This window comes from Elephantulus edwardii, unplaced genomic scaffold (assembly GCF_000299155.1).
Source record: "Elephantulus edwardii isolate Elephantulus edwardi_28Jun2011 unplaced genomic scaffold, EleEdw1.0 scaffold00135, whole genome shotgun sequence".
Taxonomy (NCBI): domain Eukaryota; kingdom Metazoa; phylum Chordata; class Mammalia; order Macroscelidea; family Macroscelididae; genus Elephantulus; species Elephantulus edwardii.
In genome coordinates, this window is record NW_006399885.1 from 8,044,766 (window position 1) to 8,055,709 (window position 10,944).

General features: G+C 39.4%; 1 pseudogene; it reads right to left on the minus strand.

The window, feature by feature from the left end:
- The window catches only part of LOC102852537, a 194,957-nt pseudogene that overhangs the window by 97,962 nt on the left and 86,051 nt on the right, over window positions 1–10,944 (minus strand).

The following is a 10,944-nucleotide window of genomic DNA, read 5'->3' on the forward strand; positions in this document are numbered from 1 at the left end:
AAAATTTTAAAAAGAAAAGAAAAATTTTCACTGCTGGACCAATAAGCAACATCATGATAAATGGAGAAAAGATTGATATTCTCAAGACCCATCCTTGGTATAAACATTGGGAAGATCAGGACCTGTATTGCTTTGGGAAAGTCTGCAGTCAGGGATCTCTCAAAATTACTGAGGAGCAATGATATCAGTGTGAAGACTAAGGTACACCTGATTCAAGCCATGGGTTTTGTTCCTGGATTTTGCTATGCATCTAAGAGCTGGACAATGACAGAAGAAGAATTGATGCCTTTGAGTTGTGGTTTTGAAGAAGAGTGCTGACTACCTCATGAACTGAAAAAGGAACAAATAGGTATGTCTTGGGAAAAGGACAGCCAGAGTGCTCCTTGGAGGCAAAGATGACAAAGCTTCATTTCACATACTTTGTGCACGTTGTAAGGAGAGGCTACTCCTTGGAGAGGGACACCATGCTTAGAAAGGTGGAAGGTCGGCAAAAAAGGGAAGACCCTCAACCTAATGGATTTATGCAGTGACTGCAGCAATGATGGCAAATACGTCAGAAATACTGAGAATGGCACAGGCTGGGACAGGCTTCCCATCTGTTGTTCACAGAGTCACTATGAGTTGTACTCATCTCGATGACGTCTAACAATAACCACCACCTCCTGTTAAGACGCACGGCCTCTAAAACATGGCAAAGGTTTGGACTGTGGAAGAATCGACTTGATAGCTGGGGAAATTACTCTTTACTCCAACTTTTTTTTTCTTTTTTCACATTAAACATGTTCTTCTTTTGATATGTTAAAATGTATTATTTATAAAAAGGTAAAAATTTCATTGATTAGCATATGAGAAGTAAAAGGAAGACATATTTTCAAATCCTTAAAAAGGACCTACCATATTTCCAGGATGACAAGAATATTTTTGAAGGAAAAATAAAATTTAATTACACTTATATCTTAGAAACCATAACAATTGCATTTAAAAACCATATGGGCAAGTTCTGGTGGCCTAGTGGCAAGAAGCTGCACTACAATCCCAGAGGTGTGTGGTATGAATCCAGCAGATGCTCTGCTGGAGAAGGAGGGGCAATCTCCTCCTGTACCAGTCAGATTGATTTTATGGTATAAAATAATTTTTAAAAATTTTAAAAATCCACATGAAGATATGAAAACACCGATGAGCAGATTTCCTTCATGGTATGTATCTACGAGGGACCTTACCTTTTCAATAGTATCATAGCATTCTTCCATTCTTTTATTCCTGTCCTGTAAAACCGTACTTGCTTCATGATACTTCTTCAATCACTCCATGTAGCTGTCCTCCGTCAGGTCCGTGTAGGCGACACAGAGAGTTCGTAAACCTGCAAAAAGGAAAGGTGGCTGCTCCTGATTAGGCTGCCAATGACTGGGGACCAGAGGAAAATAAAAATAAAAATAACATCCCGACACATCGCACAGGTTGTGTGGTCGTGAGGCCCTTCAGGGCCCTCTGTGAAGTGTCCCCGTCACTCTGCTGGTGCTTCTGTCTCTCTCTCCCTTGCGAAGGTTCCTGCTGGCCTTCCTCCCACACTCTTCAACGGCTCGAGCGGAGCACTTTCTAGTCATTTTCACAGCTCTCCCCATTCATCTCTACGGTTTCTGCCTTAATGTTGCCTCATCCTTCTAGAGAAAGGGCAGCTTCTTCACTCTCCAGACCCCATCTTCTGCTTCATTTCCCCATCTAATGTTTATTACTCTCTGGCATTACTTTCCCTAGTGAATTTCTTACAGAACTGCAGGACAGTGCAACACGTGCTGGACTGCTAACTAAAAGGTCAGGAGGTCAGTTCCACCAGTCACTCCTTGCAAGAAAGATAGGCACAGGAGTTCAAAAGTCACATGGAGCAAAGAGACTAGCAGTAATGGACCAAAGTCTACACTGAGGAATAAAGGAAAGGCCATGGGATATATTTCCCCCCCTATTCTTTGTTTATATGGACAAAACAATGTTAAAGTGAGAGAGGACAAAAAAGGATAATAATGATTCTATCTCAGCTGAGTTTTGAGAACCACTGCAGGCACACCTCGTTTTACTGGGTAACTCTACAAACTGAAGGCTGTGTTAATCCTGCACGGAGCGAATCTATCTGGGGGCATTATGCAAGCACCTTCCATTCACTTTCCATCTCTGTCAAATGTAATAATTCTTACAATATTTGAAAAACTTCTGCATCATGCTAGTGCACTATTAACTGATCACAGAACCCAAATCCACTGCCATCAGGTCAGTTCTGACTCAGAGCAACCCTCTGCTGGGTTTCTGAGCCTGTACATTAATATGGAAAGAAACGGTCCACCTTTCTCCCTGAGAGAAGGCTAGTGGATTCAAATTACCAACCTTTCAGTTCATGGCCAGGTAGGTTAGACCCTATACCACCAGCTTTCCTTTAAGAGATTAGCGTCTAGTGTATCTGTAACTTTTGTACACACTGGGAAACAGAAATATTTGCACGACTCACTTTCCTATGATGGTCTGGAACTGAATCTGCAATGACAGTGTGGGTTGGTGCGATCTTTAAGCAAACAGAAGGTGCTGCAAAGGCACAAAGCCACTCTAGTACTCAGGCTACAGTACCAACCTTGAAGAACGGAGCCCCCAAAGGAAAACAGATTCTCATGGACCTTCTGTAGCAAAATACTCCAGATGAGCCGATGTCTCCTCCATAAACATAGATTTCCCTGAAAGTCTCTCATAAATCACTGAGTCCTAAAAGAAAAGCAAAATACTCATTGTCAACAGCCTTATGTAAGCTTCCTTCTCCACATTCTAAACACTGCTTTATGGATGTGCTTTTACAGCGACCAGGCATGAAACGGCTTCTGCTGTTGGTGGTGGTACGGTCGGGTCCCACTGTTAGCAACCTCATGTGTCATGACAAAGCTGTCCACAGGGATGTCTTGCCTCTAATCTGGGTGCAGATCATTAGACCATTCTCCTACAGATCCACTGGGTCGGTCTGAACTGTCAACCTTTCTAATTAGTTACTGCGTCCCTAACCAATGCACCACCAGCACACCTGGTAATCATGTTACTTCTTACAATTTAAAAAAATCAAACAGGTAAATGGATTCTTCAAAACAAAAAGCCTGCAGATAGGTGTCTTGCATGTATGCATGAGCAAAAAAGTAAAATGTGATTCTTTCAACCACTGTAAGAATCTGCAGCCATTCCACTCCTCATCAGACAGTTCCCAAGGAATCTGGTGGAAAAGGAGGTTAAGAGACAGGCCGGCCTTTCACACAGCAGCTCAGTGCAGCACGCATGGCCACAGAAAAAGTCCAATCCCAGGATGACTTCAGAAATAACCTTTGAAGGATGAACTAGCTGGGTCACTTTAAATAAAGGTCTAACCCTGAAAAAAAAAACGAACAAAATTCCATTAAAAACTACATCAGAAATAACAAAAAGAAAGGAATGTCATATTCCAAATGCACACCTGCTTTTTTATGTTGAAAAGATTCCCAATCGGGAAACAAAAAAGCAAAACTGTCTGGATGCTGACACGTGTCAGAGTATAAAGCTGGTAAATGGCTGATTTTCCCAACGTAAATTGCCCAGTATTTCTTCCTCAGTTGTTTTAAGCCTCCTTTACATGTTCCACCATTACTCACATGCTTTCAAGGACCCATTATTTCCTGCTTCCTCAAACCTGTTCTGAAGACGATTTTTAAACTCAAGTGACTGGACTCAAGGTCATCTTTTGGTTCTTGTGAGATTGATTTATTTTCCTCAACTTCAGTTTGAACTTGCACATGAGCAACTGATAATCTGTTCCACAGTCAGCACTTGTCCTGGTTTTGAATGCTGATATTGAGCTTCTTCAATGATTCTTTTCCACAGATGTATTCAGTCTGATTCCTGTGCAGACCATCAGGTCAGAAAGATGTGTAGAGTCACCTATTTTGTGTGTTTTTAAAAAAGGCATATGCTATAAATAAATCATTGAACAGAGATTTTAACCATTCTTTGTCCAGCTGCTGTCTCCAAGACCATACTTTCCGACATTCCTTCCACATTGCTTCCAATTTTTGTATTCCAGTAACCTATGATTATTAATCCATCCTGACTGCATGTTTGGTCAATTTTGTACTGCAAAAGTTGGTAGGAATCCTCACTCTTTCTCTTTAGTTTTAGTTCTTGGTGCATATATTTGGATAACAGCTATATTAACAGATCTTCCTTATATGCATATGGATAGTATTCTATCATTCATAACATTGTACTTTTGATAAATCTATAAATTCTAATACTACCATATGTAAGCAAAATATTGCTGAAGGTCATTCAGAAACACTAGAAGAGTACATTGACAGAGAGCTGCCAGATTCAACCTGGGTTTAGAAGAGACCATGGCACCAGGGATATCATTGCTGATGTAGGATGGATCCTGGCTGAAAGTAGTATACCTGAAGAATGTAGATTTTTGCTTTGTTGACTATGCAAAGGCACTTGACTGTGTGGATCACAACAAATTACGGCTAATATTGAGAAGAATGTGAATCCTAGAACATTTCATTAATTGTGCTCATACAAAAATCATACAAAAAGTAGACTAAGAAACTTATTTGAACAGAGCAAGGGAACACTGTATAGTTTAAAATCAGGAAAGGTATAAGTCGGGGACATATCCTTTCTCCATACCTATTCAATGTGCACACTGTGGAAATCATTTCGAGAAGCTGGAATCTATGAAGAATATGGTATAAGGATTGGAGGAAGACTCATCAACAGTCTATATTATACAGATGACACAACCTGGCTTGCTGAAAATGAGGATGACTTGAAACATTTACTGCAGAAGATCAAAGACTACAGCCTTCAATATGGATTACATCTCAACATCAAGAAGACAAAAATTCTCTCTAATGGGCTGATAGGTAACATCATGATGGAGGGAAAAAAATGAAGTTGTCAATTATTTCATCTTACTTGGATCCACAGTGTTGACTATGGTTGACCCTTGGTACCAGCAATCAAGATATCAGGAGACACATTGTACTTGGCAAGTCTGCAGTTAGGGACCTCTGCAAATTATTGATAATTTGCCAATTGTCAATACTGTCAGGTTGAGGACTAAGGTGCACCTGATTCAGGCCATGGTCTTCTAAATCACCTGCTATGCATCAGAGAGAGAGCTGGACAATAAATAAGGACGACAGAAGAAGAATTGATGCCTTTAAGTTCTAGTACTGGAGAAGACTACTGAATATCCCATGAACTACCAAAAGAACAAACAGATGTCTTGGAGAAGGTGCAGCCAGAATGCTCCTTGAAAACAAAGTCAATGACGCTTCATCTCATACACTTTGGGTATGTTGTTAGGGGGAGCTGTTCCTTGGAGAGGGATATCATTCTTGAAAAGGTGGAGAAATGGTGAAAGAGAGGAAAATACTGAACCAGGTAGATTGATACAGTGACTAGAGCAATGGGCTCAAGCGTGTCAGAAAAATGAGGATGACACAGGGTAAGACAGGGTTCAGGTCTGTTGTCCATAGGGAGGCTATGAGCTGTATTTGATCCAACAGCACATAATAACAGCAACAGCAATCTTAATAAGATTTCATTACACTCAATAGAAACAAAACAAGGGGGAAAATCCCAGTTGTGTGGAATCAAGTCTGGATCCTGGCAGCCCTTGGGTGAGCAGGGAACAGCATTCTGTAGTGTTTCTTTTTCTTTTTTTTAAATTTAGGTTGTTTATTTTTCATTTCAATGAACATCTACAGAGATTTTGGGATTCCATTCATTCATTGTTGCACCCTTCTCCCCGCACAAACCCCTCCCCCCTGTAGTGTTTCTTTGGCGGAGGCCTTTGGAAGGCAGATGGGTCTTTCTTCCTAAGTACCCTTGGAGGGTTTAAACTGCCAGCTTTTTGTTTAGTAGGTGAACATTTGCGCCAAGTTGGAACATATCAAGTAAAATGGCTAAAACCAAGGGGACTGACTACATTAAGTATTACAAAAAATGTAACCATAATTCTGTGTCTTCTGAAAAAGTTAAAGGTACACCTGCCATATCATATTGCCATTATTTATTTGTGAAATGAAACCACATGTCCAGATAAACACTCACAGGAGCCTCGTTTACAGTAGCCACCATGAAAATCAACTGTCTACCAAAATGGGGAATAGACAGGATAGACATATAAAAGGTCTATCAACCTAAGGAGCTCTGGGAGCCTCAGGGTGAAAAGCTGTGCTGCAACCCTGAAGGCACACAGTTCAAATCCATCAGCTTTTCCATGGGAGAAATATGGGCAATCTCCTCCTGTGCAATTTACAGCCTCTGAAAACCCACTGGAGTATTAGCTTGACAGTGCAATGAGTCGGTTCTGACTTGACAGTATATAAGAGCAACAATATCAACATATGAAAGGAAAATAAACTGATAAACCCATACGATGGGGTATGAGTCAGCAATAAGAAAGAAATGGGTTCTTGATACGAGCTACGTCATAGACGAATCTCAAAATAATTATGAGGGCGCCAGACCAAATAAACAGAGTTACTGTATGATTTCTGTAAAATTTTAGAAAATGCAAAACCAAAAAGAAAAGAAAGACTAAAGTTGAGTTGATTTCAGCTCACAGAGACTCGACAAGGCAGAGCACAACTGCCCATGTTTCCAGGGCTGGAATTTTTTTTTTTTTACAGAATAAAATGTCATTTATGAAATGTATAAAGTGGCACAAAAACATGTGATATTAAAATCCAAGATGGATTTTATTCATTTTCTGGGTAGAGGATGGACTGGAAGGATGAAAAAGTGAGAAATGGCATGCATTTTCTGACCTTGGTGCTATTTACACAATGACATTCATTTCATGAAAATAAAAGCTATGGTATGTCCTTTAGACCTGCTATGTTGCAATGAAAAGATGTTTTAAAAATAAAATTAAAAAAACATTTCAAGACAATAGACTTGGTGCAGAGAAGTTTATTTTTAAAAATACATTTCTGATGTTGTTGTTATATACCATTGAGTCAAATACGACTCACGGTGACCCTATGAGCCACAGTTCTGAATCTTGCCTTATTCTAAAGCAACCTCACCATCTCTGACAGGCCTCATCCCATTTGACACACAGTGAGTCTATCTATCCCTCTCATTCAGGGTCTTCCTCTGGGCTGGAATCTTTATGGATGCACACTGTCACATCTTTCAGCCCTGGAGCTGCTAGTGTGTTCAAACCATTGGACTCTTGATTAGCAACTGAAATCTTTAGCCACTGCATCACTAGTGCTTCCTCAAATGCAAACTAATCCATAATGACTAGTAGTTGCCTGAAGGGAAAAAACTTTGAGGGGTGCTGGGTAGGTTCCCAGTCTTGATTAGGCCAACTTAGGCATTAGCTTTAAGTCAGTGTACAGTTTATTTTGTGTAAATTACATCTCAATAAAATGGTTTCTTTTAAAAAGTATACATGGTAATGAACAAATTTTAAAGACTGAAAGAAAAGATATTTATAGCAGGAAAGGGGAATTATTGGAGACTTAACCAAAGTCAAGTACGTTGAGCTTGAAGCTGGAGTCAAAACTTCCAATTCATAATTCAATAATGCTTGATGTCAACAGTCTGGTCAGTGGTTCCCTATAAGGCCACTGGTGACAGCCAAGTCTTCCTGAACATTACAACTTAATCAAAATTCTGGTGTGAGCTACCATAAATATCAATTGACTATTAAGAAAGTTTTTGTATTTTAATTGATTTTCATTCAATCACTTATATACCCTTTCTCTTAAAATATCAAATACCATTGTGCAATGCCGTTATTTACCTCATCTTATTGAAACCTCATGGGTAAGCTTTTAGATAACCCTTACCATAGACTTTCACTCTTGGATCATGTTTTCAACAGCTAACAGCAACAGAAGGTAAAAGGCAGTCCAATTGCAAAAGACTGTGAAGTTGCAGAAAGTGTCCCCTCCCCTGAGTAGATGGACAAGAGGCAGTGTTGTGATGGCTGATGGACCTGGTACTTACGGCGCCTTTGCAGTAGAGTCGGAGCTGTCCTGTTGGTGTTCGCACAATGATAGACATCCTTTTTCTATTACTAGAATAATAAAAACAATACATTATTGTCTCTAATTCTTAGATCTATGACTCTAAATGCAAAAATTTTAAGGTCAATAGGATTCTGATAGTTTGGAGTCTCCTGTTGTGACTTATGGTCTCAGAAACCCATTACAGAGTCACTGTGAATTGGAACCAATTCAACTTCATTGAGTTAGGGTCAGACAGAGAGCACTGGTGGTGTAATACGTGCCTTGTTGGCCTGGTAACCAAAAGGTCAACAGTTCTAATCCATCACCCTCTCCTTGGGAAACATATGAGCAATCTCCACATAAAAAAATATTTGACTCAGAAACCTGATAGAGGATCACTGTGAGTTATATCTGACTTAGGAGGTTTGGAGATGACAGCGGAAGAGATTCTTTATAGGTCGAGTCTCTATGGGCTGATAATTGGTCAAAGGCACCACATACATCAGCAATGGCCAGACTACAGCTCCTTCTCTTTACCTTTTTCCTTAAACTGACTGATAAATGTTAATCTTCACTCAGAAAACACTCAAAGATGTCACTGTGAGGATTAAGTTCACCTGACTCAAACCATGGTATGTTTAATCATGTGATTTGCATGTGAAAGCTGGACATGGGTAAGGAAGACTCAAGAAGACCTGATGCCTTTCAATATGGTATTGGTGAAGAATATTAAGTATATTATGCACTGCCAGAAGGATGAACACATCTGAGTAACGAATGAGGAAAACTTAAAGTTATTGATGCCTTTGAATTATGTTGGCAAAGAACACGAAATAGATCATGGACTCTCAGAAGAACAAAACTATTTTGAAAGGAAGACAGCCAGAATGTTCCTTAGCACAGAGAACAGACTTTGTCTCACATACGGTGGGCATGTAATCAAGAGGGACCAGTCCTCTGAAAAATCCATCATGCTTAGTAGAGGATGACCTCCAACACAACAATATACTCAGCATAGTAGTCATTGAGAGGGCAGCACAGGACTGGGCATCATTTTGTTCTGTTGTCCATAAGATTGCTAGGAGTTGGAATGACCTCAAAGACACCTAACAATGTATCCTCTTTCTCTTCTTATTCCTTTCCTTCCATGGATATTTACTAATATTTTTTTAAAAGCACACACACACACACACACACACACACAAATCCACACAATCTTATTTCTGTCAAACCAGAACTGACTCATGGCTGACCTTTCACTGGGTTTTTGAGGGTGTAAATTACGTGAGAGGACACTGTCCATCTTGCTCTCGTGGAGTTGTCAGTGGATGTGAAATAGAGCTGGTGTGGTCAACTCCCTGTGAACTATGCCACCAGAGCTCCCTTGGAAATTTATTAGCATAATTAAGTGCAATTGCAAATAAGAAAACTGATGAGCAGAGAGGAAGGCTGCCTGTGTTCTCTACTTTGTGTTTATTAACCAGTCTTCACAACCCTATAAAGGATTTACGTTGTCCCCATGCTACTGAACAGAGATGCTAAATCACCTGTCCAATTGCTTCCAGAGAATGTCTTATATATTTTTCTGTCTCAAAGCTCCCCAGGTTATCTTCCTACTACTGCAGACTGAAAGTAATCCTAGTAACTTCATGCATAAGGTATTGGACAGCTCGAACAGTCCTTATGAAAAAGATGGAGAGAAACCTCCCCAAAAGATTTACAGGATCCGAAATCCCATGGAAGGTGTCTGTGAGTTGGAACCAACTCAACAGCAGTTTAGTTTGAGGTCTGTGGACAAAAGTATCCTATGAGGGAGTTCTGGTGGCCTAGTGACAAGAAGCTGCACTGCAATCCCAGAGGTGTGCGGTTCAAACCCACCAGCTGCTCTGCTGGAGAAGGAAGGGCAATCTCCTCCTGTACTAGTCAGATCTGATTTAATGGTACACACACAAAAAACTAAAATTAAAATTTTAAAAAAGTATCCTCATTATTTTCTTTTTAAATTTGCAGCTTAAGTACTACTTCTTCCTCATCATGTCACTCTTAAACCTTTGATAGTTCTCAATACCATCAAAGATATTTCAAGAACCCCTACCAATAACCTTCTAATCTTCCCAGAGTTTCTCCTACCTCACAGCAAGAATATTTTTCAATTAGCAAGAAGTTTCCTTAAGAGTCTGCATTCACTCTGTGCCTCCTTCTCTTTTTCTTGTGTTCCTTCCAATTCCCACATCTATCTTTTAGAATCCATTTCATTTTTCAAAGATGCAAACTCCTCCACAAAGCTTCCCCCAAACACCTCTGGCAGAAGCGGATCTCACACAGATATACGTCAGCTCTGTCTAGTACTAAAGTCATTTCCACAATCTTCTCATAGACTCTAAGCTCCAAAGGGAAAAGGCGATGTCTTCATATTGATACAAACCTTCATACTCTAAGGAGCACCCTGTTTGTGTTGGTTTTTAATACTCCAGGCACTTTTACTTCATATTCATTAATATTAATGTTCATTAATATTAATATCCATTATTAATAATAATGGTATGAAGATAATATCTTACTATCCCCATTTTATAGATCAAGAAACTAAGGTACCATGAGATTAAATGACTGAAGGTCCTGAGGTAACAAGAATCCCAGAAACTCAACTATGACCCTGTATATTTTAATCTCCCAACAAGTTCTGAGAACAACTTTTTCCAATCTTAAAATCTTTTTTTAAAAAAGTTTTCTATTCTAATCTGAGTGAAGATTCACAGAGTAAATTGGTCCTCCATTCAAATATTCACACACATTTTGTGTTGTGTTTTGTTTTTTTTGGAATAAAGGGATAATTTTATATTAAAAAGAAACCAGAAAAAAATAACAGATACCAATATAATTTCTCAACATTTAAAGGATAATATATTCCACAATATTT